The following is a 27,246-nucleotide window of genomic DNA, read 5'->3' as shown; positions in this document are numbered from 1 at the left end:
ACTTATACCTCTAAACAGAGTTTTATAAAATATTTCTCAACTCTCCCACTGCCCCTTCTCTCTCTCTCTCTATTTATATATATATATATATATATATATATATATATATATATATATATATATATTTATATATATATATTTAGATATGAATATTCATACCTTGAGCTTCAGCAGTAGACACCCTTTAATTGTATTCCATATCTCGCACCCACATCCAGCACAACACTGGGAAAATCCAGTGAGTTGTTTGGATCCCTTACAGTGGACAGCAACTCATCCATCTGATAATAAAAGAATCAGAAAAATCATCATAGACTGGAAAAAAATATTTATTTGAGCAGGAATTCATTAAAAATATGTACATAACTGATCAATTTGAATACACATATCTAAGACATTACTGTAACCCCCCAACCCGGTGCAATGGCGGACATAAATAAGGATAAAGAAAAATATTAGCCACAACATATAAAAGCATTATCAATGAATAAAGGGTGTAAAATGACAATTGTAAAAAAATATATATTTGCTGTCTGTATTCGGACATCTGTTAGAAATGCTAAGAACAAGTGGCCACAACATTTTTTTAATGTAATGCAAGTCAATGATCCTTTTATAATAGCAGCTGGTAAACCCCTTTCATAAAAAATTGCAAATTGTTGACAACATTCAATTAAGTATTGAAAATTAATTACCCCCTATGAAACAACCATTCCCCCCACCCTACACCGGCAACCACAAATATGAAGGACACAACCCCCTTTTAATGGAATAACACTTGTTTATGTCAGGCATATGCAACAGTCTCACCATATAATAGTTGCTGAAAAGTAGCTTTGATATTGCTACTTCAAATATAAAGTTCTTAAATGTGCTCACATCCTCAGAGAAATGTTGGTATTAAGCCATGTAACATTACTATGAGGATCATTCCAGCAGTAACTGCTATAGATTCTATACCAGCACAAATGGACAAAGTTCAGACATCACACAATTTTTTAGTAAAAAGAAAATAATAACATTGTAACTGTGTAAATTTGACTTATAAAGAATATAACATACTTTTACAGAATTTGTATTAACGTTTGCCAAAAGTATTGCAATGGCAGTGGACAAACAGCAGTATTTGAAGTTAGTGAATCTAAGCAGTCTTTCCTACTATGATGCAAGTTACTTAGCCACAGGTTGTGTTTATATAGTGTGGAGTAACACCTCTCAACGTTATGAATATATAGATTGGATGTCAGCTCATCATCATTCATGAATCACTCAATCTACTTAAAGTGCTGGCCAGGTAAACATGGTGTGAGGATCTACATGATGCTATGCATATACCCTAGCAGCATGTGAGTGAATATTGAGAAGTGAGACTCATTAGCAGTAGTGCATAAGTAATTGTTTAACACTCCTGCCACTTTGATGTACACTTACAGAGGTTGTGTCAGGCAGAATAGACTTACAAAAGAAGTTTGAAATTACATTGACCTAGGAGATAATCTTTATACCATCTTTATGAATATATCCTTAAGCAGTGTGTGCGCCATTGAGTACAATGTATGTGTGTAAATTATAAGAAGTACATACATTTAAACACAAACAAAAAATTCTTAAATAAATTCAAATCATAATGCAGTCATTTTGCAAATGTATCAAAGCAAAGTACTACTCACAAAGTAAAGGGAAAAGCATACATTTATACTGCATACTTTTTTTGTACTGTGGCATGATTTATTAGGTTAACTGGTACAAATATTACATCCATCCAGACATCTACTGTGAAATGACAAAGGACAGCTTTGAGAAAATGGATGTACTGTTCCATAAATGTACAGTGTTAGAATGGCTAAGCTTGAGTATATGAGCTATACTTTCTCTGCCTCATAAATACCTCTCTATATATGGCAATTATTATTAATCTCAATATTTCATGCTATTACCATAGTTTAAAGGTACACATTTAGAAAGGGTGAAGTCTGTGTAAAACTAGGGAAATTCAATGTCCACATCTTCATATTAGAAGACCATCCTTTGCACAAAGTTTGACATGTGCATCAATGACTGCTAGCCGTGACTAGCAGTGAACAGCAGTTCACTTCCCATGGCCAAAAATGCAAAAATTAATTCTAATATGCCATCAGCAGCACAAATGAGATTAGCATTGATGTGCTTCTATCAGCACTATGGATAGTACTGAATGAAGAAAATACATGTTACATACTTTCACTGTGGCTGAATTTGTAAATGCATTAAGTTGGTAATAACAGTACAGATAATGCAAGATTAGAATCCAGATTAGAGATACTCTTACTGTGGCAGTCAGAATAACTATTGTTACAGACCTTTTATTAGGAAATGAGCATGAATTACATATGTCAGGCAGCAAAATGAAATTTGCAACACAAATTTGTGTAATGAATGCTAAATAAATCAACTATGTGAAGTATGCTAAGCATAACAATAATCATAGTTAAAGTACACTTGCATATGTATAATCTTCACAAAGTATGACTCAACGTAAATATCATTATTAGTGTAGGACAGTATGCTATGTGAAGTATGTATGGCACCTTCTTCAACATGTTTTACTGAGCTGGTTAAAATCAAAGCATAGGAAATTGATTTGCAGGAATGAATACTGGCTTCTACATATAACCCCAGTAACATAACAAGTAAAAGTGAAACACAAAGAGGCTTGTCATAATTAGATCTCCACTTACATTGAAATTGTTAAACCTTATCTTACAAGCTCAGAATGTTAGTTTCCCTGTGTCATTAACAGTTAATAGACAGCAGTCAACTTTTTAGCCTTCTTTTTAGTTATGGGCCCAATTCTCACTTTATACCAGTCACATTTTGTAAAATGTATGTCCCACAATCCATTATGCCCAAAATATTATCATTTATCTATTATCAGACCTGATTATTACCATTATAGAATATGTCATATCATAGCAGTTTATCTCGAGTGTGTATGCATGATCACCATCCACCATATCACAGAGCATGGCCATAGGTGACAATATATCCTTTGAAAGATAATTCAGATATCATCAGCAAAAAGCATTTGAGGATTTTACAGTGAAACAAGTGTAAATACACTCAGCATCACATTGCCATATTTCATATCTGCAGTGTAATTTGAAGCAATTAGAACCAATTTCTCTGATAGGTCATTTATGTGCTTTCTGTAATGCAAATGCATTTGGCAAGGTTGTCTAGCATTGTGCTAAGTTGGTACACACAAGATCTGAATTGGGTGCCAATTTATGGCCATATTTTTAGATATTCCTTAGAAGATATGGCACGTGAAAACGAGGGTGATGCTTGATTTACAGCTCCAATGTGGTGTCAAGAGGAGTTTAGGAACTTTGTGGCACTTCTCGTAAAGCAGTACAGCCATGGGCTTCTGCTCAGCATTTGTGTGACACTTGACAAAGCTCAACAATGGCAAAAGCCACTAAATGGAGTTTCATGTCATATGGCAAAAATTGAAGATTTTAATCTTGACCACACTAGTATGGTATTGTCATGCAAAGGTGCTTAACCCAGCTGCACTATAGGAAAAAAAACAGACTGATGGCACTACTGTGAGACAGTTACTTTTACATATTTATTAAGCTGCTGGATGTAATGTATACTTCATGGGATGTTACAACTGTCATTACTATGATGAAGTTAGATGCCTACACTCTCTTTTGCTTCAATGTTTTGTCACTGTTCTTCAAATGTGTAATTATTACCATGTTATGTACGACTTTCTATGTGTTGTGCTCAGATAATGCTCAGGTCTGTCCACTGCAATTTGCATAGTGTAAAGAGTTCAAATCCAAAAGTATGCCAAACATTTCATGTTTTTTTCATATTATATATACAAGTGTTGACTACATATCTTAGTAACCCATTAATATCCTGCTTGGTCTTATTCATGGTTTTACTATCCTACCCCTTGTTGCTAACAACTGGGGAATCTATTATACAGAGCATGACAGAATCATTATGATGACAAACTTAACAGTAACACAACACAAAGATGGCCAGAAATGGCCCATAAACAAAAATGTTTTTATGCATCTCTCCTTATCTTTCTCTCTTCCCCCTCTTCTATCTCATCTTTCTTTGTAGTCAGTCTTTGAATGATGCCTGGCATTGAGTAGCAACTGTAAATAATGATAAATGGCAGTTCACATCTAATGGCAAAACTTGATGCATTTTTGCCTTCTGCTATGTTAGCCTGCTGCCCCTCTCAGTACTTTGCTTAGTCTCACCTCTGTACAGAAAGACAGACTGATAGCATTATGAGGAGACAGTTACTATCACATGTTGAACAGGCTGCAATGATGAATGTACACAATATGGGATGTTTCAATTGTAACTACTGCCATAACATAGCCATAATCCCTGCAAATGTAAGTGTCTTGGTACCTGACATTTGCCTTCCTTTGTGGCATAATTTGATCATCTATTGATCATGTCTATAAACTGTCTATGCGGATCGGCAGGTGTCTGAATACAACATTAGGTCTAGAAATAATTATGCCCTATGGATTCATGTATACATGACTGACTCCACCAACAGTAACATGCTTAATCCCTTATGTGGTTCATAATTATTCCAACACTGCTTATACCTTCCCAATAATAAATCCAAGACATTTGGTCAAATTAAGGATTTTTGGGGTAACAATCAATATTATACAATGACTAGCCATTAGTATTCAAAAAGTCGCATGCTGATTGGTCAGCCCAACCAGAGTGTCCATTGTAAATCATAGCATATGCCAGTGGAAAAAGGTCTGGTCACCCAGACGTTCTTCCACTTGTATATACTGTAACTTTTAAATAAAAAAAAATATAAATAAATAAAATTAGAAATCAAGACAGTCTGGAAATATGAGAGACAGGATCGAGAAAATACTGGGAAAATCAGATACGTTATTCAAAACTAAAGAAACGTACCTGATTTTCCTTGTATTTCCTCCATTCTGTCTCTCTCCTACCCCTACAGTGTCTGAAACTTTTTTTTTTAATTAAAAAAAGGAGCAACGGAGACCTTCCTTTCTCTGTTGCTTTCTTTCCTAAGCACTGATGTACTGGGTAATCGTGGGAATGCAAGTCCCATACACATGGCCAGTACATCAAAAAAGCAACAGGATATGCAACAGAAGTGGAAGAACACTACAGAGCTGTTATACAAAGACATCATTTAAAAAAAAAGTAATTTTTTTCTTAAATACTGTCATTGTATAATATCAATAACTGGCTCCATGGTGTTGTATATTGAAGATTTACCCAGGGTTGGCATTATTTAATTACTCAGGCTTTAGTCTCATGATTAAACCACGCCAACCATGGGTAAATCGTCAATATACCACACTGATGCCATCAGTTATTGCTATATTACACTACATATTTCTTAACAGCATTGCTATACACACAGATATTGTAGCATGAATTATTTTGCATTGCCATCCATTTTCTGAAGTCTTTTAACATATTCCCCCAATACAGTTCTTTTGAGTGCGGTGGTGGTGCTGCGGTAACGTTGTCGCCTCACAGTTAGACGTTGCCTGTTCAATTCTCAGTTAGAGCGTCTTCTGTGTGGCAACATGCGTGAACGAGCGTTCCTTCGTTGAAGGTTGTGCATTAGGCCCGGCAAGCCAGCAAGTAAAACTCTACTGCCAATCATTAGCAGACCGGAGTTCTGCTGTAGTGACCCCTAACCGGGAAAAGCTGAAAGACACAAACAAACTTCTAACTCCCAGTGGGTGTGGCTTAAGCCTTTAAAAAATGAAGTTATCACCATACAGTTCAACCAAATATTCATATCTCTGGAACCATAAGTGTTACTTGAAAAATGTAAATGACAAGCTATTCAGGACAAATGTAGTTTGGGACAAACTAAGTTGTCCCAGTCCCACAAATGAGGGTAAAGGGGTGTGGGGAGGATTTAGAGGTAGGAATTAATGTGTGGATTTGTAGTTGGATCGGATAATGGGATTGTGGTGGTGAAAGGGTTAAAGAGAGAGGGAGAGGTGAAAGGAAGTGAGGTAGGGGAAGGAGGGACTTCTGGCACGATTAAGTGTTAAGGATTAAAGGAAGTAGGCACATTTGGTGTGAGTTGGGTGTGCAGTAATAACTAGCTTACGTCCAGATGACCTGTAGGTATTGTGGATGCAGGCAGGCCTTGGATGGTGGGGAGAGAAGGGGTTAAGTTAACTGGGTTATTTCCCTCCTCTCCCTTTTGGTGTTTCTCTGTGGTGATTAATTTAATGTGGGGATGGAGTTTGGAAATAGAGGTTAGGGGACAGGACTTACTGGAAGGGAAGGGTGAAAGGATTACTGAGAGCAGAGTGTGTGTGGGTGAATGGTTGGGGTGTAGTGTCTGTGTGAGTGTGGTGCTCGGCTTACCTGGGTGCTGGTGTGATTCTCTGGTGGTTCAGTAGGCCTGGTGTTGTGGTGGGTGTTTCCTGGTGTCCTGGAGCATTTGTTTCATGGTTGAGGGCCTCCTGGTAGTCCGGTGGTGGCTCCAGTTGGGTGGTAGGGCTGATCGCGGTGGTTGGGGTCTTTGTGGTCGTCCGGTGCCACTGAGGTTGCTCCCTGTCATCTGGGTGTCTCTGGGGGATTCGTCGGGCCCATCGGGCCTTTTTCCCGGTTGGGCCATGCGGTCAAGTAATATCCGTGTGGGCAGGCCAGGCCTGTCATTACCTCCTTCCTGTTTGATGCCATGCGGTCAATTAGGATCCATGTTGGTGGGCCGGGTAATCCATCGAGGAAAAAAAAAAAGAAAAAAGGAAAAGTGTTCTCCCGGTGGTCGTGGAATGCTCTGGGGGGGTCCATCGCTGTAATCCGGTCCCGTTAGCATTGGGGGTAGTGGCGGATGATCTTCTTGTGTTCCCTGGTGTGTTTGTGGGCTTTGATGTCCTTTCTCCGGTCCTCGGTGTCGTTACCCATTTTGTCCGTGCATTGGAATGATGGTCGCAGCCATTGTGGTTGTCCCTGCATCCTTGCTTCGGTGGTGGTAGTGGTGGGAAATCCTTTCCATCCTCCCTGGTGGTTTCATGGGTAGCCTCTGCCATTTTTGCAACCGTTGGGTCCAGGCGCAGGTCCGCGCATGTGCACTGCTGTTCTTGGCCATTACCTCTCGTAAGGATAATGGACTGTTGTTCTGGGAGAAAAAGGTAAGTGATACAGGTTCGGTTGTGGTTGAATGCTGCTAGGATTGGGTGGCTGGTATGTAGTTAGAAAGATAGATGCACAGGATTATTTTATATATATATATATATATATATATATATATATATATATATATATAAATATATATGGGGAGGGATATTTATAGACAGGTGATATTCTAGTGTTAGGAAGGGGTTGGTAGCTGTAGGGAACTGTGTGGCTAATAGTTGTAGGGAGGTGTGGCTGATTGGATGTGCAGCTGAAGGGTGAAGTGTGTGCCAGGCAGGGGCATATTTTAATGTACGGGGGAGATATGAGTGCATTAGTTAGGGATTACACTGTATTATTAGTAGGTAAGCTATGCGAGGGGTGCTTTTCGGCTGCAGAGTATAGGTAAGTAGGGGAATTGGCAGAGTGTGGTAGTACAAGGCAACATAAGGGTTGGGGGGAGTAGGGCAGTTGGCTTTGTAGAACAGTTTTAACATTGTGTTTCTCTTTTTACAGATGTCTAACTTACCAGAACTAAGACAGCGATGGCAAGCTATTGTGGCCCAAGCAGAGGAGTTTTTCCAGGAGGCGGCAACATCCGAGGTGGTACAGGAACCAGAACAGACCCCGGATAGGAAGAGGCAGCGCACCGTAGTGAGAACCCCAGCTCGAGGGAAAAAGCAACAGGCATCGAAGCAGGCAGTGGCAGTGGATACACCAGTTCCCAGTCTCAAGACAAAGGTGCAGATAATGGCTTTTACTATGGCAGTATTGTCTGGGGAGGTAGGGGTTGAGGATTGTGGTGGGGGGAGGGATGAAGAAGACTTGTCAGTTGGGGACCTTGGGGGTGGTGTGCAAGTGATAGAGGTGGCTTAGAGTCAAATAGCTTAGGGTGCCAGGTACCCGGTTGGAGATGCGACGGGGGTGGCTGTTGGTTCCGGTTACAGTTCGGTTTTGGACTCGGAGCTAGGCTCTGACTTTGGGCTGTGGCCGGGGGACTGGTTGGCTACCCAAACTTTGGGACAGGGGACAGGAGCAGTTTTCCTGACTCTGCACATTCCGGGTTCAGTTAAGGAAAAAATTTGGAAAGGAGAGTATGTGGATTTGTTTGAGTTGATCAATGTGGAAGGGGTCCAACAGCTAGTGGAAGCAGAGTCCTCTAATAGCAAGGACCTGTTGACGGCTTTAGCAGCATTGGGAAGACAGAGGGTAGGTAAGCTTCGCCCTAGGACATGGGATTATTGGGTGGTTGGCTTTATTTATTTTATGGCAGTGCAGCTGGAGAAGGATGGGTCTTTGGCCCTGCCACTTCTAGGCTATTTCCTTACCATTCATGAGGCACAATGGTTAAGGCTGTGTAATGCATGGCTTTGGTATGATCAGCATTTCTGCAAACGGAAGGCTGTGGACCAGTCACTCCATTGGAAGGTGCGTCATCCAGATCAATGGTTGGCTACAATGATGAATAGTTACGGTGGCTTTAACAGAAGGGTGAGTAGGGTGGAAGCAGCGGGTGTGTGTTGGTCTTTTAATAGTGGTTCCTGTTCATGGATGGGGTGAAAATTTGCACACGTTTGTTCAAGATGTGGAGGGAGTCATTTGACCATTGGCTGTAGTCGGCAAGACCTGTCCACCTGGAACTCTAATGTTATGGGTCGTGAGGGTGGATTTGGTGGGCAAGGCTTCTCTCAAGACTTTCAACCGGTCTGGGGTAGGGGTAATTTTCGAGGGTCCCAGGGATTTGGATTCGGGTTCTTTAGAGGCAATAGAGGAAGTGGCACCATTCCCCATTAAGGTGGAGGTTCTCTGAGGTATGCTTCATCGGTTTCCGGGTCTGGCCATCAAAAATGAGAAATACAAAGATTTCAGTGGGGGTTTCCTATAAAGTCCACTGTGGGGGGTGTTGCAAGAATCTACGATCTGTTCAAAGTAAAGAGGACATCTTGGAGGTTTTAGTGGAGAAAGAGTGTCAGGCAGGGTGGTTACTGGGTCCTTTTGATAGTCTGCCTTTCAGTACTTACAGTGTGTTGCCTTTGGGGTTGGTGCTGAAGAAACGGGCGGGGGAATTCAGATTGATACATCATTTGTATCCAGAAGGGAATTCAGTAAATGATTTCATTGCAGAAGGGGAGGTTAGGGTGCATTATGCTTCCTTAGATGATGCAGTGAAAGTGATTAGGGGATTTTGGGAGCCATGGTTGGTTAAGGTTGACATTGTGTCGGCTTTTTGATTGTTGCCTGTTAGGAGTGAGGATTGGCCACTACTGGGGATGCAGGTAGGTGATAAGTACTACTTCGATAAAGCTATGCCTATGGGTTGTTTAGTGGCATGTGCGACTTTTGAGAAGTTCAGCACAGTATTGCATTGTATTTGGCAGCAGGGAGTGGGAACTCAAAAGGCAGTGCATTATTTAGATGATTTTTTTGTTGGTGGGCGAAGTAAGGGTAGGAACACAGTTGAGGTTGTGGGAGTTTACGATTATGTGTGAAGCGTTAGGGGTACCATTGGGTCAGCATAAGATGGAGGGTCTGTCAAGAGCATTAGAATTTCTGGGGCTAACAGTTGATGCAGAGCAGGGACTGTTTTGCCTACGTGAGGATAAAATAGAGAGGCTTAGGTCGGCTATATGTTTGGTGTTGGGTAAGGATAAGATTCGGATTTGTTCAGTTATGGAGTTGCTGGGGCTTTTGAATTTTGCCTGTTGAGCGGTGCACCCAGGGCAAGCTTTTTATAGGTCAGTGGCATATTTGTTGAAAGGGGGTCAGAGTAAACACCATTGGGTTAGGATAACCCAGCTGGTGCGGGAGAACTTGGTGTTGTGAGATGGGTTTTTGCAACAATTTAATGAGATATCTTTTTGGCAGTCAGACTGGATGGGGCAGGAGGAACTTCAGTTGTTTACGGATGCAGCTGGGGGTACTGGTATGGGGGCCTATTGTGGGGTTCGGTGGTTTGTGGGTGAATGGCTATGGGATTGGAAGGAGGTATGGAAGCAGGACGTGGCCTTTCTAGAGTTGATGCCTATATGGACAGCTTCTGTGGTATGGAAGGAGCATTTGAGGGACAAACATGTAGTTTTCACTCTGACAATATGGTTGTAGTGAGGGTATTACAAAAGAAGATGGCTAAGTCGGGTTTGTTATTGTTGGTATTACGTAAATTGGTTTTGCAGAGCCTCTTAATAAATTTTTCCTTTACAGGAGTGCATGTGCCTGGTGTAAGGAATGAGATTGCTGATAGCTTATCCCGATTTCAGTTTTGCAGGTTTTGAGGGTTAGTTCCATGGGCGGAGGAGGTGCCAGAAACCCTGCCGGAGGAGGTGTGGAATCTTGGGTCGATGTAGCCAGGCAGTTGGTATGGCATTCCTGGGCCTCTTCTATGAGGAAGGCTTATGGTAGGGCTCTTTCTGATTTTAATCAGTTTATTTTGCAGCTGCCAGAAGAGGAACGGGTTTGGTCGGAGGAATTACTATTGCGATATGTAGCTTGTGCTTGGGGGCTAGACAAGGCTTTGCAGACAGTTAAGGTGGATTTGGCTGCAATTAGCATTTTTGCTAAGGTAGCAGGGTTGCAGGATTTCACTAAGTCTTGGACATTAAGACGTATGTTGTGGGGTTGGGGGAGAGTGGTGGTGGAACGTAGGGATATTCGATGGCCACTCACGAGGGTTATATTGAAAGTTTTGTTGAGATGGTTAGATTTGTTACAAGGGGGGTCTTCGTATTACTGTATCTGGGGTGTGTTAGGTACATGGTTATATTTTGGTGCTTTCTGTATTTCGGAGTTGTTAGGCTCATTATGTTGGAAGGATGTTATCATAGGGGAGGGAGAGGGTACTATTGCATTAAGGAGGAGTAAGACAGATTAATTGGGTAGGGGATGTTTGGTGGTACTTAAACCTGACAGGAATCCTTGCCTTTGTCCTGTAATGTGGGCTAAAGAATTTATGAAGAGGCAAAAGGGGAGTGTGGATCAGTTCATTTTTTGTTCCATTGATGGGAAGGTGGTCTTGAGTAGTAGATTCATAAGTTTGCTGAGGAAGGTTTTACGTTGCACGGGATTTCAGGTGGAGAGGTTTGCAGCTCGCTCATTCAGTATTGGTAGGGCCTCAGATTTAGCTAGAGAGGGTAGTTCCATTGAATTGATTAAGAGACTGGGAAGGTGGTCTTCAAATTCATTTTTGTCATATATTAGATAAGTTGTGGTCTGATTATTAATTTTCTTTTCTTTTCTTTTAGGGAAGCACATTATCATCTTGGGGTATTCGTACATCCATTGGGCAGAGAAGCATGCTTTAGTTAGGGATGATGGGGAAAATTTGGGTTTATCACATTTAGGGTGGTCAGTGACTTGGCATGTTGTTAGAGGTCTTAGGTGGGATGGGTTGTTGCATGAATTTGAGAGGGCTAAATTGAAGGTGGGTTGTCCTTGTATACTAGTCATTCATTTGGTGGGCAATGACTTGGGCATTTTTTCCAAAAAACAATTAGTGGACATTATTCTTCAGGATTTGATGAGATTACAGGCATTGTACCCGGGTATGGAAGCTGTGTGGTCAGAGTTGGTTCCTCATTTGTGTTGGAGGAGTGCGTATAGATAAACGGCGGTTGAAAGTGTCAGAAGGTGCATCAATCAATAGCTGGCTAGGCAGTTAAGAATTTTGGGGATGCATACCATTGACCATAGAGATTTTGGCGATGGAGAGGAGTCTTGGTACTGAATGGATGGAGTACACCTTAATGACATAGGATTGGATCTTTTTAATTTGCATTTGAAGCTCTTTTTAGAGGATATGATTGCGGCTAGGGTTTAGGAGGGGGAACAGCCTGGGGACCAGTCTGGTGGTGGAGAAGAAAGACAGGATTGTCCTCTTCTGTTCCCCATCTAAAAATGGTGGTTATTGGTTAATGGTTTGGTCTGGAGGTGAGGTGAGTAGGTATGCTGCCTCTTTATCTGGGGTGAGTAGGTACGCTGCCCCGGTGGAGGAGGTATCAGGGTGAGTAGGTATGCTGCCCAGAGGTAAATTTGTCCAGGTTGAGTAGTGATGCTGCCCTGAGATCATCGTTGCTGAGGAAGATAACTAATGTTGTTTTGTGTGTATAAATTCATTGTATAATAGAGTTTAATAAAGGTCATCAAATGGCTTTATGTGTTTGGTGTGGTTATTTAAAGGGAGGACGGGACAAATGTAGTTTGGGACAAACTAAGTTGTCCCGGTCCCCACGAATGAGGGTAAAGGGGTGTGGGGAGGGTATAGAGGTAGGAATTAATGTGAGGATTTATAGTCGGATAGGATAGTGGGATTGTGGTGGTGAAAGGCTTAAAGAGAAGGAGAGGTGAAAGAAAGTGAGGTAGGGGAAGGAGGGACTCTGGCAGGATTAAGTGTTAGGGATTAAAGGAAGTAGACCCATTTGGCATGAGTTGGTGGCCCTCCCACCTTCCCTTTTTTGATTATGGATGGAAGATGTAGGTAATTTGAGGTGGAGAAGAAGGACAGGATTGTCCTCTTCTGTTTGGCACCTATGTCTCTGATACAAACAGGAAACCTGTAAATTGTTCATCTCCCAGGCCCATGCTTACACTTATCAAAGGTATCAAAGCTTGTCAGAGATTTGGGATGCATGGCTAGGCTTAAAAAGGCCCTTATGGTCGTTAGCCTAGTAAACACCTATGAACCTATTAATGCAAATATGAATAATTAATATTTGATGCCTAGAGACATCACCAGGAGGTAACTGCATAAACGCCTGGAGGTGCACTCAGCTATGATGAGTTAAGTATGACATATACAATTATGTTATCATGTAGTGACTGTAGTACTAAGTGATATCATACAAACAAATACGATTGCATAAGTAGCAGTCCCACATCCTTTAAATTTATGGGCAGTCACTAGATATGAGGGCAGTCTAAATATGCACATGTATTATTAATAATTACTTTACCACAATTGTCATGACAACTGTGTAAATCATAACACAGAAAGCATAAGCATGAAATGGATCAGAATTAGGACTGTTTATATGCCTGTACTCCTTATTTGTTCAAATGCTGGCATAGACAACCATAGACCACTATTACTTCCTATTCTAAGTTCAAAACCACAAAAAATAATTTACACATGTTCTAATACTTTGCCATTGGTCAAGTAAATCAGCTTGTTAGCAGTGCACTTCAGGAAGTGATTTTCAAAAAAGAAAGTAATGTCACTGGCTTGTATTACTAGTGTATGTTGTAATGGACTGTTGTGCTCAAGAAAGGATGAGTTCATTGCAACACTGACTAAACATGACAGACTGTAAATTATGTTTGCACTCCAACACTTTAGATTTGCAAATGATGTACTATGTTGTGGGGCCTTTGCACACATACTTACTGAGTGGTAATAAGTGGTGTACTTTCATATGTTTGACCTGTATGATTTTTATTTACATTGCACATTGTTCATGTATGACAAAATATCGACAATACCACACTAAGTGATGGATATTTGCAATCATCCTGAGCTGAACAGTCAGGAATGCTTGTCATGCCACTGTTCCACAAATATGATTATCATAAAAACATCATGTGAAATAGCAACATCTCAAGCACACTACTCTAATGTCCATGCATAAATGGATATACAACTTATCTGAGCAGAATTACTCATCATCAACACATCATTGTTTTTTTTCTGCTTGTCAAAACACATTCCTTTTCACCCAAATACGTGAAGCACACTATCATCCCTACAACACACTGATGTGGTCATCCTTACAAATGCATATAAGCTCACACTTAAAGCCAGAATATTCATGTTGTACTTGCCATTAATAGAATAATCTAGACTTTAGGTGTTCGAATACAGCAATGACTGATTGTGTGTGTGTGTGTGTGTGTGTGTGTGTGTGTGTGTGTGTGTGTGTGTGTGTGTGTGTGTGTGTGTGAATGTAGTAATAGATAGGACTGGCTTCATCCACACATCTGATGTGGAGACTTCCACTCAGGAAAAACATACAAACAAGAAGAGGGCTTCCCCATCAATTTCTTCCACTATTAGCCAAAACACCTTTTTCTGCAACACACTGATGAGATTATCTTTCAAATGTGGACTATCTTACTCTTGCAATCAGACTTCTTCAGTAGTGTGGTAGATACTATGTACTCTAGAATGTGTAACTAGCTCAGTAGTTGGTTCAAACCCACAGTGAGAAACTAGTATGAGTGTGTACACTTCAAGTGTCAGATAGAACTAGTTTCACCCCCACATCTCATGTGGACACTTCCACTCAGGAGAAATATTTAAATCAGGAGTGGTTTCCCCTCACCAGTTTCTTCCACCTTTAACATAAACAATTATTCTTATACACTATAATGAAGTCATCCTTTCAAATGTGCACTGCCTTAATCTTGTAATCAAACTTGTGCTGTGGCTATTGTAGTTGATGCTGTGTAGTCTACATCATGTAACTAGATAAGTAGGTGGTTTGTATCCAGTAATGTCTAACTACCATGTGGTGTGTGTGTGTGTGTGTGTGTGTGTGTGTGTGTGTGTGTGTGTGTGTGTGTGTGTGTGTGTGTGTGTGTGTGTGTGTGTGTGTGTATGTGTATGTGACTGTGTCTCTAGTGCTATGTAGGAATGGTTTCATCTACAGATCTGATAAGCAGTTTTACAATGAGAGAAAGAGAGCTTTTCCACCATGTTTAATACCTATAGTACATAGATCTCCATTGCAAAACAATGGTGTTGTCATCCTTACAAATGTGCACTCTCTCACAGTTATAATCAAACTTCACGTGTGGTGCTTGTGATTCATACAATTTCCTCTAGCTTGTGATTTTCATTTGCTGCTCAGGTCTTTTCCAGAAATTAATAGACAGACTAACTTGTATCAGTATGTGTGTGAATATACTTGTTGGTAGCAATGGTGTCACCCATAAATCTGATGTTTCACCAGAGAGAGAGTTCTTCCATTTCTTTCTGTCCATTTTAGCCCAGCCAACTGCTTTGTTAAACACTGATGAGGCCATTTATCGAAAAGTGATTTTTCTCAGCTTTATAGTAAGCTTTTTCTTGTGATATCAGGAAATGATACAGTGTTATCTAACTTGTGTACTTAGGCATGGGTTTGAATCTAGCATTCTCTAAGGACTTTGTGTGTGTGTGTGTGTGTGTGTGTGCGTGTGTGTGTGTGTGTGTGTGTGTGTGTGTGTGTGTGTGTGTGTGTGTGTGTGTGTGTGCATGTGTGTGTGTGCGTGTGTGTGAGTCTGTGCGTGTGCATGTGTGTGTGTGCATGCATTTGTGTGCATGTCTGTGTGTGTGTGTGTGTGTGTGTGTGTGTGTGTGTGTGTGTGTGTGTGTATGCTTCTACTGTCACAGGGATGACTGGCTCATGCAATGCATGTGGCTGTGTACACCTAATGTCATGCAAGATATTGACTAGAGTCAAATCACACCATTCTTTCAATCAACTTTAAGCCACACTTATGCCTTGCACTACTTTGATGATGTCATGCCTTCAAATATGCTTTGCCTTAAAACTTCCCCTGCAGCATATGCAGTCAATACAATATACTGTAACTTGCATATTTAGAGATGTAGGTCCTTGAAACCAGCAGTGACTGTGTATTTTAACTGTTTATATGACTCTACCACTAGGGATGAATGACATCCACTACAATTATAATAAATATAATTACAGTGAGAGAGGTCTCCTCCATTACTTTCAGTCCTTCTAGCACAAATAACTGTTTTGCACCACAATGATGATGCCATGCCTTCAGATTTCTTCTGTCTGACAGCTGTGGTAAGACTTTGCCTGCAGCACATACAGTTAATACACAGTTCTGTAGATTGTAGGCCTAACATAGGTGGTTGTTCAAATCCAGCAAAGGACAGCATGATGTGAAGATTTCATGACATTCAAATGTGTGTTCTGTGAAGCTTGCAGTGAGAGTTATCTCATGGTGCACACAGGTATTACTGACTTATATATCATGTGTAGTCAGGTGAAGAAGAGAGTACAGGCAGGATGGAGTGGGTGGAGAAGAGTGTCAGGAGTGATTTGTGACAGATGAGTAACAGTAAGAGTGAAAGGGAAGGTCTACAAGAGGGTAGTGAGACCAGCTATGTTATATGGGTTGGAGACAATGGCATTGACAAAAGGGCAGGAGTCAGAGCTTGACGTGGCAGAGTTGAAGATGTTAAGATTTGCACTGGGTGTGACGAGGATGGACAGGATTACGAATAAGTATATTAGAGGGTCAGCCCAGGTTTGAAGGTTTGGAGACAAAGCCAGAGAGGCAATATTACATTGGTTTGGACATGTGCTGAGGAGGGATGCAGAGTATATTTGGAAAAAGATGCTAAGGATGAAGCTGCCAGGTAACAGGAAAAGAGGAAGGCCTAAGATAAGGTTTATGGATGTGGTGAGAGAGGACATGCAGGTGGTTGGTGTGACAGAGCAAGATGCAGAGGACAGGAAGAAATGGAAACAGTTGATCTGCTGTGGCGACCCCTGACTGGAGCAGCCGAAAAAAGAAGAAGTCAGATAAGCATTGATTCAAATCTGGAAGTATATATGTGCAAATTAATACGGACAGGCAAGAGTGGCCTACCCATCCAACAGGTTTTTAAGGCACAAATGCATATAATTCCTTAGGAATCTATGTATATAAGTTAGTAATGAACAATGTTTTGTGTTTAAATATAGTGATTTTTAACAATGCCATTTCCTTTTTAAGAATTTTTGGTGGGAAATTAGGCTATTAATTGAGCAATTATTCAATAATTGACAATGTATAAAATAATGATAGTATGTATTCTGAAGAAGTTCTAGGTCAATAAAGTAGCGTTTGTTGCAGAATTTGTGTTGTGGGCTTTTGGAGTTGGTTGGTACTTTCCAGTATTTCATCTCCTCATTGGCATCGGCCTCACCTTGCTTTGACATCTAGTTGCAGTTAAGTTTTTGGTTACAAACTTTACAAGAACATTCGATTCTTATACAGAAATTGCTTACGACAGTTTGGGGTTCCCACTGCACCTAATTCCACCATACAAGGTAATTAATAATGGCTATAGTTTTCAAAGTGGTCTCACTAAACAAACTATAACAGTAGAAGCCATACATGAAATACAACCAATGCAGGATATGCTTAGAATATTTGAGAAAAAACTGTTCAAACTTAAACGGACACAACTTGAAAATAGTTATTTGTTTATCCAAGCAGCTGTGAACATAATGGGAATATGTTGAATGACTTACATGCATTATTCGACAATTGTGGTATCCGGTTGATGGAAATCATAGTAAAATACAATGGCATTAAAATTGAAGAACTACTAGCTCAACTAGAAGAGCTCAATGGCAACATATCACAAGACCTTTTATTTGAGCATGTTTACGACCAGTATACACATATTATTTCAGACGTAACAACATGTTGTGATACTATTTTTCAAAAGAAATGTCATAAAATTCAATGGGATATTCAAAGATATGCACATAAACAAGTATATCCCAAATCGTGTAATTCCAAAAGTCAAAACCATAGCAACGTACTAACACAGCAAAGTTTTTGAGGGAGATGACGACAACATTTGTAATGAAGGCGAGGAGAGAATGGAAGAAGGCGTTAGGCATTCGGACCGTTTGAGGAACCAAAATGAAGGGAACAACCAACAAGATTTCCATAAAACAGGCACCAGACCCAAACAAACTTTTTTGGGACTCACAGCGGGCAAAAAACGGAGAATGTAACGAACACCATTGTCGGAAAAGCGGGGGCACAGATAGACTTGGTTTTTACACATGGACCTCATGAACTTTCTCCATTGGAAGGTCCGGAACATCATTACTATACTGTGAGTAAGCCCCGCACTGACTTTAACATTATGTCTCCTTGTAATAAGGACATTTATACTAAACCAACGACTTCTTCTAATGTTGATATACCTGCAATGTATGTGATAAATGACAATAGTAGTATGCATGAAAATGACAACAACAGTTATTTAATTACACAAATGTATCAAGATAGTGATGACAATGTGCATGATAAAGTGTTATTGGAATTAAGCACATACCAGTATAATGAAGATAGGTTAAGTAATGGTATATATATTGAGAGAGATAAAAATGTAGAAGAGTATACATCAGAACATTTATGTGATCAAAGTTATTCAGTTAATTTTTATATAGATCACAACCCAGATAATTACATAAATTGGAGTGACAACAGTATGCAATCACAGGATGTAAATGCAGAAGCATGTTCGAATATAGAGTTAGTAGCTGATTGTAGTGAGCACTTTTTAAGTAATCCCTGTATAATAATGAATACAAAGCAAGATTTCAAAGTATATAATTATTCTTCAAAGAGCATTACAGTAGAACATGCTGATTTATTCTCAAAAGGACTTAGTTATGTCCCATGTAAAGAAGGCAACATGGTAGAATCTATATTAGACTTAAAGTTATTTTCAAGGAAACTGAATTTAAAAGTATATTTCAATAATAGTATTGAATGTCAAAATAGGGCAGACAAGATGTTCACGAAACCAAGCCTATTCAATCCACCCATGAATGATGAAATTATGTATTTTGAAAGGAGAAGTGAATACGATGTGAGAACATTTTACAAGAAATACAAACACAATAAACATTTCAATATTACAACAACTGAAAAACAACTACTTAAAGATATAAAAAATGATCCACAATTAAGAATTATGAGGCCTGATAAAGGTAATGGTATAGTCATTTTAGATTATAATGACTACAGTTTATATATGACCAACATGTTAATGAGTAATACATATGTTGAAATAAGTAGAAATCAAGTACATATAGCTTACAGAAGAATAGAAACAATGTTAGATGACATGTTATATCAAGGGGTATCACTGAAAAAGAACATGAATTTTTACGAAATGAACATCCAGTTATCAGTGGTATCAAAATACATAAAGGCCTCAATAATCTAGAATTTAGACCCATAGTAGATGGACATAGAAGTGTAACATGCAATATAAGTATGTATTTGGATCATTTTTTCAAGGAAAGTATGAAATGTTTCAGCTATATAACTAGGGATTCATGGGATTTTTTGAGTAGACTAAATAAAATAGTTATGAAGAAAGAATATACTTTTATAACAATAGATGTTGTAAATTTATTTACTACAATTCCTCATGATGTAGGCCTTTTATGGCTGGAAGAACAACTGTTTGAGACACATCTCTATGAACAAGATCAAATAAATATTTTAATAAATTTGATGGAAATAATGCTCAACAATAATTACATATTTTTTGAAGGAAGTTATTTCCAACAAATAAATGCAAATTTAATAATGAGTTATTGGGAACATAGCTACTTATTTACAACAGAGTTTCGTGACCATCTAGTAATGTATACCAGATATTTGGATGACATATTTATCATATGGGATCAAGATAAAAATACATTGGAACAATTCTTGGAATATATTAATACTACAGTAAAATTTCTGAAATTCACTTATAATGTCCAAGAAAATAAAATTAATTATTTAGATGTAGATATAATATATGACAAAGAAACGAACATTATGAAAACACAAATACATAGAAAACCCACTTTCAGCCTGGCCATCAGAAAAAAGCCATTGTTAAAGGGCAGATGGTCAGGGCAGCCAGGATGGTAAGTGAAGAACTAGATTTCATAGAAGAAATGAAATATATTATGCAATTATTCATTAATAGGGGATATCCAGAACAATTTTGTGTTGAAATATTCAATGAAGTGAAAAATAAAAGAGAAAATGGGACTTAAAAACAGGTTCGTTAAATAAAATACCATTGGAAAATGGAGATATATTGGACAAAGATGGCCATAACAACATCCCATTATATATTATCAAATTTGATGATTGTTTCAAAGAAATAGAAAACATCATTAAGAGAAATTGGGATTTCTTTGTCAATGATAAAATTGGGAGACAAACATTCAATGGATCCATAAAATTTGTATATAAGAAGAGTCCTTCTTTCAAAAATATATTAGAAAATAAAAGAAATATTGAAAAATATAAAAATAGAAAAGAAGGAAACTTTAAATGTGGGACATGTAGCACATGTAATTATATTTATCAATCAGGTACAGAAATTAGGATCAATGAAAGTAATATTAGAATATATGGACATTATAATTGTTTTACAACAAATGTAGTATATATAGCTTTATGTCAGCAATGTAAAGCCTTTTACGTGGGAAAAACAAAAAGGAAATTTAGAGCAATTAAAGAACATTTATTAGACATACAGCATCATAAGAATAGTAATGCCCTAGCAAGACATATCTTAGAATATAATGATCACAAATTTAAATTTATGGTTGTCAGTCAAATCAAACAGGATCCACAAGGTAGAATAACTACGTATCATTTAGATATGGAAGAATTAAAATGGCAAATTCAACTCGTATAAATGAATATATGACTATCATGCCATTATTAAAACTGAATAGAATATACAATAAATGATACATGGTGTCCATTACAATATTACAAATACATGCACAATTATAATTGTTAATGTACATGTATATTATTGTACTTAAATATACAAACATTTTCAGTGGATTCAATTTTAATTTTAATATTATATTTTTGTTTCAATATATTGTTTATATTTGCACAAATGATTAATTGAATACATTAAAATAATTTACAGTAAAACATATTCGAATAGTTGATTTAATAAAAATTGGATTGCATACCATATGTACATAACAATATATATATCAATTGTATTTATATAAATAAGAATCGTACATCATTTATTTCATTATGATATATTGTTTATACTGGCGGTAATCATGTATACTATTTACACATCTTCATTTTATATACATTAAATTATATATAATACATTCATAAGGAATATTTAACATAATATAGGTTATAATTGAATGTATTCACATTTTCAACAGGTATACATTATTAATATATATCAGATAGACTATTCATTAATAAGGATTCAATACATGTATTTACAAAATAAGCATTTTTTAAAATTAACAAATTGATTATTTGGATATTTAATTAGTAGTTTTTAAGGCACAAATGCATATAATTCCTTAGGAATCTATGTATATAAGTTAGTAATGAACAATGTTTTGTGTTTAAATATAGTGATTTTTAACAATGCCATTTCCTTTTTAAGAATTTTTGGTGGGAAATTAGGCTGTTAATTGAGCAATTATTCAATAATTGACAATGTATAAAATGGGCGAGTTGCAATGATAGTATGTATTCTGAAGAAGTTGAATGAAAAACCTAGGTCAATAAAGTAACGCTTGTTGCAGAATTCGTTGTGTGTAAAGGTTTCATCTCCTCATTGGCATCGGCCTCACCTTGCTTTGACATCCATCCAACAGTGATATTGTTAAATCACAACAGTAATATTGCTAAATACATTTGATCCCTCAGAAAAATTTGTATTGGATAAATGACCATCAAAAGCCTTTCTTAGTTCACATCTTGAAGTGTGTTATTTTTTGGCAAATGCATTTGATCCACAGATGTGTGGAACATGATATGAAGGGGTTGAATCTGGTAAGGTATATTTGTCAGACAGCTGTGACAGATGGGGTTGCTTAGCCAAAGACTGGTGATATGGCACAGTAGTAGGGCCACTTTTTTATGTCTCTGGCTCCATGTTAGGGGATCCATAACCATTTCAAAGTGATACAAAGGAATCCCTTCAAGTCTGTTCTTCTGGAACAGCAGATATGCTTCTTTCTGTGGAGTTATGGGTTAATTCACCTCTCTCTGACCTCTGATGTCAGGCATGTGTTTGCATCTGGCAAAATGTTAACTGCTGAATATGCCAGAAAATGTTTACAGACATTATTTGTTTCAACAAAAATACTGATGTGCATTGCACGCCATAATGACATTTGCCTTTTATTATTTTGTTCACAATATAGAGCTTATTCATAAGTTCTTGATGCATTCTATGCTGCAATTTTCCTGTTATAGTCCTGTGTCATGATACTTTCTTGTGGTTTTGTGGTGTGTAGTTGATATAGTTGATGTTATTGTAGTCATAGCTGTAGTTCTTTATAAGCATACACAGTATAATAATGCATTAAATGCATGCCATTGAGCACAAAGCACATTAAGTAATCAATGTTCTGAGATAGTTCTTGTCATTTGTTCTTCTGTGTCAAAAAGTAATAAATTCAGCCTCTGGAATATTAGCTTTGCCAATGTTTGCACAATGGAGTGATTGACCTACACACAGATGACAACATTTGTTAGAAGCCAGTGTACAGCTGGTGTATGTGAAATGTAAAGTTTCAACAAGTTCATCTGGTTGTGATTTTTGTTACTGTACTGTCTTATAAGTATTACTAACATGTTGAGCAAGGATCACTTAGGGTGATAAATGTGATGTACAATATGATGTGATAATGCATGCACAGGTGTACTTTGATAAACTTTTGTATTTCAATGTGCATGGTGTGGCAGTTGTAGCTGGAAGGACACACATAATGTGATTGATTACACTCAAACAGATGCTTTGTGCTGAAATAGTTATAATATGACAGGTAATACATTTCCTGTGTAGGTGATGTCATAATACAATATTGCTGGCATGTAAGTTTATTTGGACTAAGTCTTGTATGAGCTACCTATCCATTTATGGAATTTCTATCACTCATACATACATCATATGCATGGGGATGTACTGACATTACTACATACCCTACCCAGTTGTCAAGGGACCGACTAAACACAAGTTCTGTTTTTGCTTTATGTACATGTTAGTATATGTTACATGACCACACCCCCTCATTTTGCAAGTTAAGTACATCATACATCTGCTACAGCTAGCCACCTGTAAGTATGAACAGCAGAACACTATTCTGTTGAAATGCTGGTCAAAGTAAAAGTTTTATAAATGTGTCATGTCCTTCTGGATTGCGCTACAAACATACACAGCATGTATGAGCAGTCAGACTTTCTATCATTTGTAGCATGCGGGTTGCTGCCATAAATGCCTTTTTCATGAATTAATACTATTATTGCAATAATTTTACAGGTTCCCTACTTCCTCTCATTTCCCCATTGTCAAAAGTATGTACTTTGCCATTACAACTTCATCATTGTTTCTTTCATACACATAAGGCAATGAAATTGTTACAGTTGTTTAACCTGCATGTGAGTTCTAACATCAGTCATGAGTACCTAAATTATTTCCTTAGATTACTTTCACAGTATAGAGTAGAATAAAAATCCCCACCAGTAATAAACCATACAGAGAAAGTAAAAGTATAGAGTGTAAAAATAATGGCAACAGAAACACAGCAGAGGGCAGCTAAAATAAAAACACTTAAAAACAAAAACTCAAAATGCAAACAAGTAAAACATACTGAACTTTAATATAGATAGAGCAGGTAAGCGCTTTCACACAAAGGGGGAAATTCAATAAAGCCTACATGGAGTGACTTCCTCTGTAGGCATAGTAGCATGGCCCCAACATGGAAAAAGGCTGTCGAGCAATCCAATAAAGAGAGCAGAGGGGCATGCACAAGCGTGCAAACAAGGAAGTGTCCTTGAAATGCAAATCACCTTATAAGCTGGTAAAATCCATGCAAAGAAGAGTGATTTGTGATCCAATAAGCAGAAAGTCACCTGTGAAGGTGTCGTGTTGGTATCAGAAATGTACACAGAAAGAAACCATGTACTGGAATGTAAATTTTAAATAGGAGCTGTAAAACCACAAAAGGAAGGTTGGATCCTGTACTCTAGGCATGCAAATGGCCAAAACTATGGCCAGTGAGTCCAAAAAGCAATGTACATAAATAATAACTATGATTTTTTTTAATACATATATTACGTTTGTACAGCATGTAGCAATGTCCAAACATGCCGTTAAGCAAAAAAAAAAAAAAAATGACATAGTTGAAAAACCAAAAATAAGACATTTGCAAATATAATGCATGATAGTGCCCTGTATGCATGGTGTACAATGGTTGCTAAAGAGGCAGGCCCTGCAGTAGTGAAGTATCCAGGGTATAGTAGGTATATGCAAATGAGCTGTGGTTACCGAATAGTAAAAAGGGCCACTGTGTCTACAGATACAACCCATGCTAGGGTTAGAACTGTGTTGGCAGTAATAGTAAAAGAAGGTCCCTGCACATTAGGCAATGGCACGGCTTCAACCACAATGTAGAAAGCAAAAAGTAAGCCAGCAAACTGTGGTGCTGATACAAATATAAAATATTTATTGCATGTCAGCAAAAGAAATTGGTGGGTGCCATAGACTGCACTCATGTGCACATCAAAGCACCACCTGGTGAAGAGGGTAGAGTCTACATCAACCGCAAGGGGTATCACTCCATTAACTGCCAGGCCATGTGCAATACCCAAGGCATTATCATGAATGTGTGCTGGCAGCCCTGGCAGTTATCACGACTCCCACATCTGGCACGCATCACAGTTGTACCAGATGTGTGCCAGGGGGGACATCCAATATGGCCATCTACTGGGGGATGCTAGTTATGCTCTGGAACAGTGGATGATAACACCCATCAGAAATGTACACACAACTACTGAAGAATGCCATAATGAGACACACACACAAACTAGGAACATCATAGAATGTGTGTTTGGGCTGCTCAAGTCTCATATTTGCTGCCTCAATATATCTGTTGGAGCCCTGCAGTACTCTCCAGCCACATGTGCACACATGCTCACAGTATGTGCCATGCTACACAATATGATCCTGTGGAAACAGCTGCAGCAGGAACATCACAGGGAGGAGACACACATCCCCCCACCAGTGCCAAGGTCCTCAGAGCCACATGGGGACTCGGAGGAGGAACCTCCTGATCAAGTCCCTATAGGCAGACATAGGCATGCCCATTATGCCCTGACCTTGATAAAGAGGCTACACATGGCATATGCACTGACATCCTAGGGACTAGGGACTGACACCTCACTCTGACTCACATACATACTAAAAAGGATGTCAGCCACAACACACAACCTGTACCGTAACATGTACTGGCTGTGTACTGTGTGTATCCAACAGAGTCAGCCCTGAAGCACTGTTATATCAACTGCTGCAGGCACAAGGTTAGTCACTCTTCGTTACAACAAATGTATGGGGTAGTACACTTATGGTAGCATAGGTATGGACCTGCTGCGTGTATGCAAGTGAACAGAGTGGGCTACCAGGATAGCTGCAGACAACTGACAGCTATGTGGACAACATGAACACTCTGTCCCATACTAGCCACCCCATAATATGCAGTGGACCCCAAGCCAGCAAAACCCACTGCACTATGTGAGGGGATTACAAACAGTGGGGTCATAGGACAGATACTTGACTGTCATTGCTAGAGTCCCCTACCCCCAACACACCCATGTTCCCATAAAACTGCAGTAAATTATGTTTGCAAGGTAATAGCGGCAGATCACACAATCCCAGTGCTGTCCCAATCAACCTGGTGACATGTTCTATTTCCACAATATGCAGGGGTCAATGTGTATCATTCCCTAGGTCCCTACTGTGACAGTGTATGTGCTATGTGTTGCCTCTTTGCCAAGGCCAGGGCATACTGGGCACACCTCCATCTGCCTACTGCAGCAGGCTCAGGTTGTTCCTACTCTGAGTCCCTCTGTGCCTGTGCAGGCCTTGGCATTGGTAGGGGGCTGTGTGGCCCTGCCCCATCCTGTTCCTGCTGCAGCAGTTTACAGAGGATCATATTGTGTAGCATGACACATACCATAACAATTTGAGTACATGTAGCTGGTGAGTACTGCAAGACTCCACCGGATGTGTCCAGGCACCAGAACCGTGACTTGCGAATCCCAAACACAAGCTCTATTATAAGTCTGGTCTGTGCCTGTGCCTCATCATGGCATTCCTGTTCAGGTGTGTGTGCATTTCTGATGGTTGACATCAGCCACGGCTCCAGTGTGTAACAAGCATCCCCCACTAGGTGACAGTAGAGGATGTCCCCACTGGCAAATCTCTGGTACAGCTGTGTCAGATGCCAGGTGTGGGAATTGTGATAGCTTCCAGGGCAGCCAGCACACACAGTCATTATAATGCCCTGGGCATCACACATGACCTGGCAGTTGATGGAGGGGAGGCCCCTGTGGTTGATGTAGGCCCTACTCTGATCACCGGGTGGTGCTTTGATGCATATGTGCATGCAGTCTATAGCACCCACTACCTCAGGGTATTCTGCTATTTGGTGGAAGAGATGCATATTGCTGGCCAACACCTCACGGGTGTTGAGAAAATATATGTGCTCAGTGGCATGTGCTGACATGGCATCCAGGAACTGGTGGAATACTCTGGGTGCTGATGCCTGTGAGGTCCCCATGATATCCCCAGTTGAGCTTTGGGAGGTACCTGTGGCTAGTATTCCTAGGCCTAGACATACCATGGTATCCACTGGGATGGGTTCCCCTTGGTCAGTTTGGTGTGTCAGGTGTGGCTGGCACAGCTCAACAATTTTCTGGAAGGAGGTCCATGTCCACCCTATAGTGCTCCACCATCTCCAGCTCATGTAGCCCCTGGTAGGTTACCGTGGGTCTGTACACTCTTCTCCGTCTCTTTACTGTGGGTTGATCAGCAGCATTCCCATCCTCAGCCTCTTACACATGCTGTTGTATGATGCCTGCTGCAGCCCCTATCATGTTGCAGTTTTGTTTGTTAAAAATTGCCCACTTATATACATCGGTGGTGTAGAGTATGGGAAAAACCAGAGGGAAAGGTGTTTGCATAGTTTATAGTAGTGTTCTGGGTTGGGCTGGTCTGCTGTCTGTGTAATTGGCTGATTCTGATACATTTCACCTGCCAGCTATGCTAGTTCCCCTTGATTAACTTCCTACTACTGGTTTCCCTTCCCATTGCCTTCCTGTTTAAACCCAGGGGTGCACCACTTCAAACACAGTGCTCAAATGTGCACAGAGCTGCTATTTCCTGGTTTACCTTTTTTTTCTTTAAAACCCGGTGCGCGGCATGCACACCCGCTTAGGCAATGCAAAGAGTGCTAGGCAGACTCAGACACACCCCCTTGCCTAGCTGTGCTAAGC

This window comes from Protopterus annectens, chromosome 8.part0 (genome assembly GCF_019279795.1).
Source record: "Protopterus annectens isolate FY-2018-M chromosome 8.part0, PAN1.0, whole genome shotgun sequence".
Classification (NCBI taxonomy): Eukaryota; Metazoa; Chordata; order Ceratodontiformes; family Protopteridae; genus Protopterus; species Protopterus annectens.
This window is presented reverse-complemented; position numbering follows the sequence as displayed.